This window comes from Engystomops pustulosus, unplaced genomic scaffold, assembly GCF_040894005.1.
Source record: "Engystomops pustulosus unplaced genomic scaffold, aEngPut4.maternal MAT_SCAFFOLD_277, whole genome shotgun sequence".
NCBI lineage: Eukaryota > Metazoa > Chordata > Amphibia > Anura > Leptodactylidae > Engystomops > Engystomops pustulosus.
In genome coordinates, this window is record NW_027285156.1 from 5,001 (window position 1) to 11,092 (window position 6,092).

The following is a 6,092-nucleotide window of genomic DNA, read 5'->3' on the forward strand; positions in this document are numbered from 1 at the left end:
CATATACTACTGGCAGGATCAACCAGGTAGCCGAGCTCTGAGGGGTAGACTCTTGGAGTCAGGCTCCGTGAGCTAATGGGAACGCTCGTTGCTGCTGCTGCTACCGCAGCGCTTCTCCGCCGCCGGAGAAGACCTCGCAGACAACATTGGATGGAGCTTAGGGCAGGGGGGCAAGAAAGATGCTCTCGGTCCCTTCCAAGGACCCGAAAAAGCCTTCCCTTCCCCTCCCTCTCGCAGTCGCTGGCTTTCCCCACTCAGTTCAGCCAAGAAGTGGCGCTCGACTCTCACCTCCATCAGCACCTCCGAAGCTCGGACAGCTCCTGTAGGCTGCGCATAGAAGGAAAGCATTGGACGCTCAACTTCAGCACCTCGAGTGTCGGACGGCTCCACCACCACCTCTCCACACTGTTAAGCGAGAGAGACGATAGGAGCCGTCGCGACGTACCCATGCAGCGCCGCCCGCCAACGCACAGAGGAGCGGAGGGGATCGGGCGCCAGGTCCGGGGGAAGGCTGGGAGGGAAGCTACGGCGCTGCTACCCAGCTTTCAACCCTGCGGGACCGGTGCTCCGCTCCTATCGCTCCGGCGAACAGGGTCCGCTACGCTTTCAACACCAGCGCCCGGCAGAGGGCTTGGAGAAGGCTCGCGCGGATCCTCGGTTCGGATCGCCTGGCTTCGCGGGAGCGGCCTTCGGCTAGGGCCGACGACGGCCGGACCGAGCAGATTTGGACCGGGGTGCGGGGCGAGTACCTGCCTCTCTCACGAAGGGAGTGTCACCGGTAAGAAGCCTCTTCCCACGTCTGCTTGCCGACTTACGCTCGCCCCGACGAGAGGCCCAACCGAAAGAGTGGAAAGGGGCAGAGATTTCCAGGGTCGCCCCACCAGGGATGCAATACCCCAGTGCAGACAGTCGGCCCTGCCCCGAACCTACTCGGTGGTTTGAAGGTTAACCTCTTGGGGAAAAGCAGCGATTCGCCTCGCGGTGCGTGCCTCCGCGGATCTAAACCCCCTCGATCGATGTGGGGCCAGAGGACCCCTTTTCCCCGTACGAAACTGTCAGCTCACCATGGGCTCGACGTCCGTGGGTCGGGGAGTTGAGCGCTTACGCGCGGCGGGACCTTATAACCTGCAGCGGCTGAGGAGCGAAGATTTCCAGGGTGGGCCCCCGGGGATGCCATACCCCGAGCAGCCTGTCGGCCCCGCTCCTAGCACGCTGGCAAGCAATGGAGTCTTCCCCGCGGCAGCCACCGCCCTCGCCCTAGCCTCGCCGTCGGTCGATGAAGAACGTCGTTCGCCCTCCTCTGGCTCGGGATTTGGAAACGGCCTGGCCTTCGCCTACTCCGTCGGGCAACTGCCTTCCGCCAGCCCCTTCCCTCGAATCCCCTTCTTCCATTTTAGACCCGATCAGGGGATTGGTCAGCCCAGCCCTGGGGTAAGAAGAGGGGTTGGGGTCGGTTCGGCTTCGGGTGCCCCGCTCGGCCAAAGGTTCCCCTCGCTTTGGAAGCACGCGAGGTCGCGGAGGGTGTCGGGGTTATTTTTTCGGCTCCCTGGCTTCGCGGGAGCGGCCTTCGGCTAGGGCCGAGGCCGTCCGGCCCGCGCAGATTTGGACCGGGGTCCGGGGCGAGTACCTGCCTCTCTCACGAAGGGAGTGTCACCGGTAAGAAGCCTCTTCCCACGTCTGCTTGCCGACTTACGCTCGCCCCGACGAGAGGCCCAACCGAAAGAGTGGAAAGGGGCAGAGATTTCCAGGGTCGCCCCACCAGGGATGCAATACCCCAGTGCAGACTGTCGGCCCTGCCCCGAACCTACTCGGTGGTTTGAAGGTTAACCTCTTGGGGAAAAGCAGCGATTCGCCTCGCGGTGCGTGCCTCCGCGGATCTAAACCCCCTCGATCGATGTGGGGCCAGAGGACCCCTTTTCCCCGTACGAAACGGCCGGCTCACCATGGGCTCGACATCCGTGGGTCGGAGAGTTGAGCGCTTACGCGCGGCGGGACCTTATAACCTGCAGCGGCTGAGGAGCGAAGATTTCCAGGGTGGGCCCCCGGGGATGCCATACCCCGAGCAGCCAGTCGGCCCCGCTCCTAGCGCGCTGACGAGCAATGGAGTCTTCCCCGCGGCAGCCACCGCCCTCGCCTCGCCGTCGGTCGATGAAGAGCCGAGTTCGCCCTCCTCTGCTCGGGACTCGGAAACGGCCTGGCCTTCGCCTACTCCGTCGGGCAACTGCCTTCCGCCAGCCCCTTCCCTCGAATCCCCTTCTTCCATTTTAGACCCGATCAGGGGATTGGTCAGCCCAGCCCTGGGGTAGGAAGAGGGGTTGGGGTCGGTTCGGCTTCCGGTGCCCCCGCTCGGCCAAAGGTCCCCTCGCTTTGGAAGCAGAGGGTGCCGGGGTTATTTTCGGCTTGACGCCTAGTCCGGTCCCTGCCGGTTCCCGTGGAGGCCCGCGGTCAAAACCAGCTCCCCGGCTGTCGGAGCCGGAGCCCCGCAGCCCGAGCGGACGCACCGAGTCCCTCATGTAAGGGATAGCCGCCCCTACGGAACGGCCCGGACTGGGACCAGGCACCCCCAGGCGCCGAAGGGGTGGGTCGGCCGTGTTGCCGAAGCTTAGCCGGCGCTGATGACCGCAGCCCCTAACGATGCCCACAGGCGGGGGAGCCAAGGAGAGCACTAGGAAGACGTGGCGGGGTCGGACGGCTCAATTTCCAGGGTGGGACCCCGGGGGTTCAGTACCCCGGGCATCCGGTCGGTTTCGCCGGCGCGACCCCAAGCCTTCCACGGCCCCCTTCGTGGGTGCAGGGATACCGTGCAGGGTGCAGGCTTAGACGCCAATTCCCCAGAAGTTTTAGGGATAGGGTTTGTCCGGGCGCCACCGCAGCGACAACCTCGCAAGAAGCTCTCTTCCACAAAAGCACGGGCAACGTTCGTGTGCGAGTGTTGGTCTCCCATGGTCTACCGACTCCCCCGGGCGGCCCAAGCGTTACGCCCACGGCCGGGCCCTCGAGCAGGCGCACCCCTGGTGCCTCTCGTAAGGGAAGGCTACGGTCCTCAACCCCTCGTATGGCGGGGAGGGCGCATTTGAAACGCTAAAGGACGAGCCCTGTTCGGGACCTGGCGGGGATCCGCGGATTGGCGAGAGGGATGGGTCTGCCGTTGGTCAGAGGGGACGCACCCCTGGGACGCAGTTTGGCATTAGCGACCGATGGCCCATCTACGACCATGTACTCCGGGAGCGCCAAGGAGGACGCGGGTGGGCTTTGGGGGCAGACTCAATTTCCAGGGTCTGGGCGCCGGGGGTGCAATACCCTTAAGCGCTCATGTCGGTTTCGTCTGCCGCCCGCCTCTGGCCCGGCTCCTAGTGACGGGTGCTGTGAACGTGCGATCGTGCTTGCGGTTGAAGAGTTCAAAGGCTACCGCTGGGGATAACACGCCCGGGGAATTTAGAAACCCCCCCCTCCGCTACAATCTCTGCTTCTGCCGGACTCGGAGGGGAGCCGCCCCGGGGGCGACCGCTCCCTCTCCTCTTCCGCGGCGTGCCGCGCGCTTCGCCGTCAGCAGCGGAGCGAACCTTTTTCTCGGTCCGCAGCTCTTCAGGCGTAGGCGGGCAGCGCTAACAGGGTACACTGGGGACCACTCGACCGCAACCGCTCCTCCGACCGACGAGCATACCTACCGCGGATACGCCACGGTGGGTCTAAGCCTCGTCGCCGCCGCGAGGAGCAGGCGGGAGCCGTCCCTTTTCGTGCTGCGGAAATAAACCGTGGACACAGAGGTGTGTCTGCGCTCTCCGACCGGGCGGGGGGCGATTGGACTTGCCCGAGGGACACTAGGCGAGGCGCTGCCGCGGGAGCCGGAGCTCCGCGCTGGACGCTGCCGCCGCCGCCGCCGCCCCCCACCCACGGTACGGTGGAGTACGCCCGTTCCATACGCTTCGTAGCAAACCTCAGCCGAAGCAGAGAGTCCTACCGCTGTGGCAGGAGCGGGGCCGTGCGAGGACCACACTGGCACCGCGCTACACAACCTTAGGCAGAGGACCACAGCCGCTCACGGGGAGCGGGGGATTGATGCGCGACCAAGACTGAGGCTAAGGAACGCTTTACCATAAACCGGCCGGGGCCAATACCCCTGACCGAGCAAAGTGCCCTGCCCCGCCGGATCGCGCTGTGTCAGATCGATCAAAAGAGCGGAGAGCCGAGACTCTACCGCTGGGAGTTTGTGGAGAACGGCCTGGCTTGCGTCCCGTCCTCCCGCCCTCGACCTCACATGGCTAGCCTCACCCGCCGGGAGCCACCCCATTGGGGACCGTAGGGCGGAGAAGGGGTCTCCGCGTCCGGAATTTACTTGTGGAGAACGGCCTGGCTTACGTCCCGTCCTCCCGCCCTCGACCTCACATGGCTAGCCTCACCCGCCGGGCGCCACCCCATTGGGGACCGTAGGGCGGAGAAGGGGTCTCCGCGTCCGGAATTTACTTGTGGAGAACGGCCTGGCTTACGTCCCGTCCTCCCGCCCTCGACCTCACACGGCTAGCCTCACCCGCCGGGCGCCACCCCATTGGGGACCGTAGGGCGGAGAAGGGGTCTCCGCGTCCGGAATTTACTTGTGGAGAACGGCCTGGCTTACGTCCCGTCCTCCCGCCCTCGACCTCACATGGCTAGCCTCACCCGCCGGGCGCCACCCCATTGGGGACCGTAGGGCGGAGAAGGGGTCTCCGCGTACGGAATTTCTTGTGGAGAACGGCCTGGCTTACGTCCCGTCCTCCCATGGCTAGCCTCACCCGCCGGGCGCCACCCCATTGGGGACCGTAGGGCGGAGAAGGGGTCTCCGCGTCCGGAATTTCTTGTGGAGAACGGCCTGGCTTACGTCCCGTCCTCCCGCCCTCGACCTCACATGGCTAGCCTACCCCGCCGGGCGCCGCTCCATTGGGGATACGGTACGGCAAAGCGCGACGCCGCACGATGCCAACACTTTGTGCAAAAACCTGGCAGAGTCGACCAAAACCTCGCTTCTTTGACCGGTATTTTTGATGCTTTTCTCTGCCGCCGAAGGTGCACTGAGGGTCGGATCGCCCAAAATTTTTACCGGTCGTTTTGGTCTGCGGTTCTTCCGAGAGGTGCCCGCCTGACAGTTCTTTTTCAGCAGCCTCCGAAAGGCCATCCAGCGGGCAAGCCAGGGGTTGGCAGCCGCCGGCGGTGAGCCTTCCCCGGCCGGGGCAGACGGCTCCGACCGCAAAATTTTTTCGACTTTCGCCGAGGCCAAAACCCCATGCACTTTTAAAGCCTGCCCGCAGCGCCGTCTCCTGTCAGACGTCCCTTGCCGCCTGCGGTGGTCCTCGCCCGGCAGAGAGAAGCCGGAGTCGCCCCCTCTCCGGTTCTTTTTCACCATTCCGGAGCTCTGAAATCTGCCGGACACCGAGTGACCGAGGACGCTTCCAGGAGGGCGGCAGCGAGAGGCAGAGTGCCACCGGTCGGGTCGCCGGTTCTCCCACACTTTGAAAATTTTTCGCTTGTTCTGGTGGGATGGAGAGAGAGCGTGGCTTATGCGCCCTCTGCCCCGCGGTCCGCCCTGGCTGGCCTTACGCCGGTGGTTCGCCAGGCCACCGGCACCTTGTACGGCGGGGACGGCGTGGCTTATGCGCCCGTCAACCCACCTACTCGCCCCGGCTAGCCTTTTACCCGGAGGGCGCCACGCTCCGGGTACCAGTGAGCGGCACGAACCCAGTCATACCATGCCGCTCACCTCGCGCCCTCTCCGGCCTCCGCCGCGGAGACCTCCCGCTAGGACCTGCGGGGGGCGATTTCTGCCAAAATCTACAAAGTCCCCGATGGTTAAGGACGTAGACTGTTGAGCGGGACCTACACACTCTTGTAGCCGATGGGGCTCGCCATTTCCCGCAGAAAATGGACCACCTCCCGCAGAGGAACATGAAATGCCCCTTCCCGCGGGACCCGAAGGACCGCTCTGTCCGAGCAGGCCTCCAGGACCACGGCACGCAAAAGCGACTCAGTCCCGCTGGCATTACGGATCTGACTTTGTGCAAAAACCAGGCAGAGTCGACCAAAACCTCCCTTCTTTGACCGGTGTTTTTGTTGCTTTTCTC

General features: G+C 64.7%; 1 non-coding gene across 1 annotated transcript in view; it reads right to left on the reverse strand.

Moving 5' to 3' along the window:
* Nucleotides 1–29, reverse strand: part of LOC140110425 (18S ribosomal RNA) — a 1,883-nt gene extending 1,854 nt beyond the window's left edge. The window contains exon 1 of the ribosomal RNA XR_011851470.1: nucleotides 1–29. This exon is cut by the window's left edge and continues 1,854 nt beyond it. This is a non-coding gene — a ribosomal RNA (18S ribosomal RNA).
* Nucleotides 30–6,092: the final 6,063 nt, after the last annotated feature.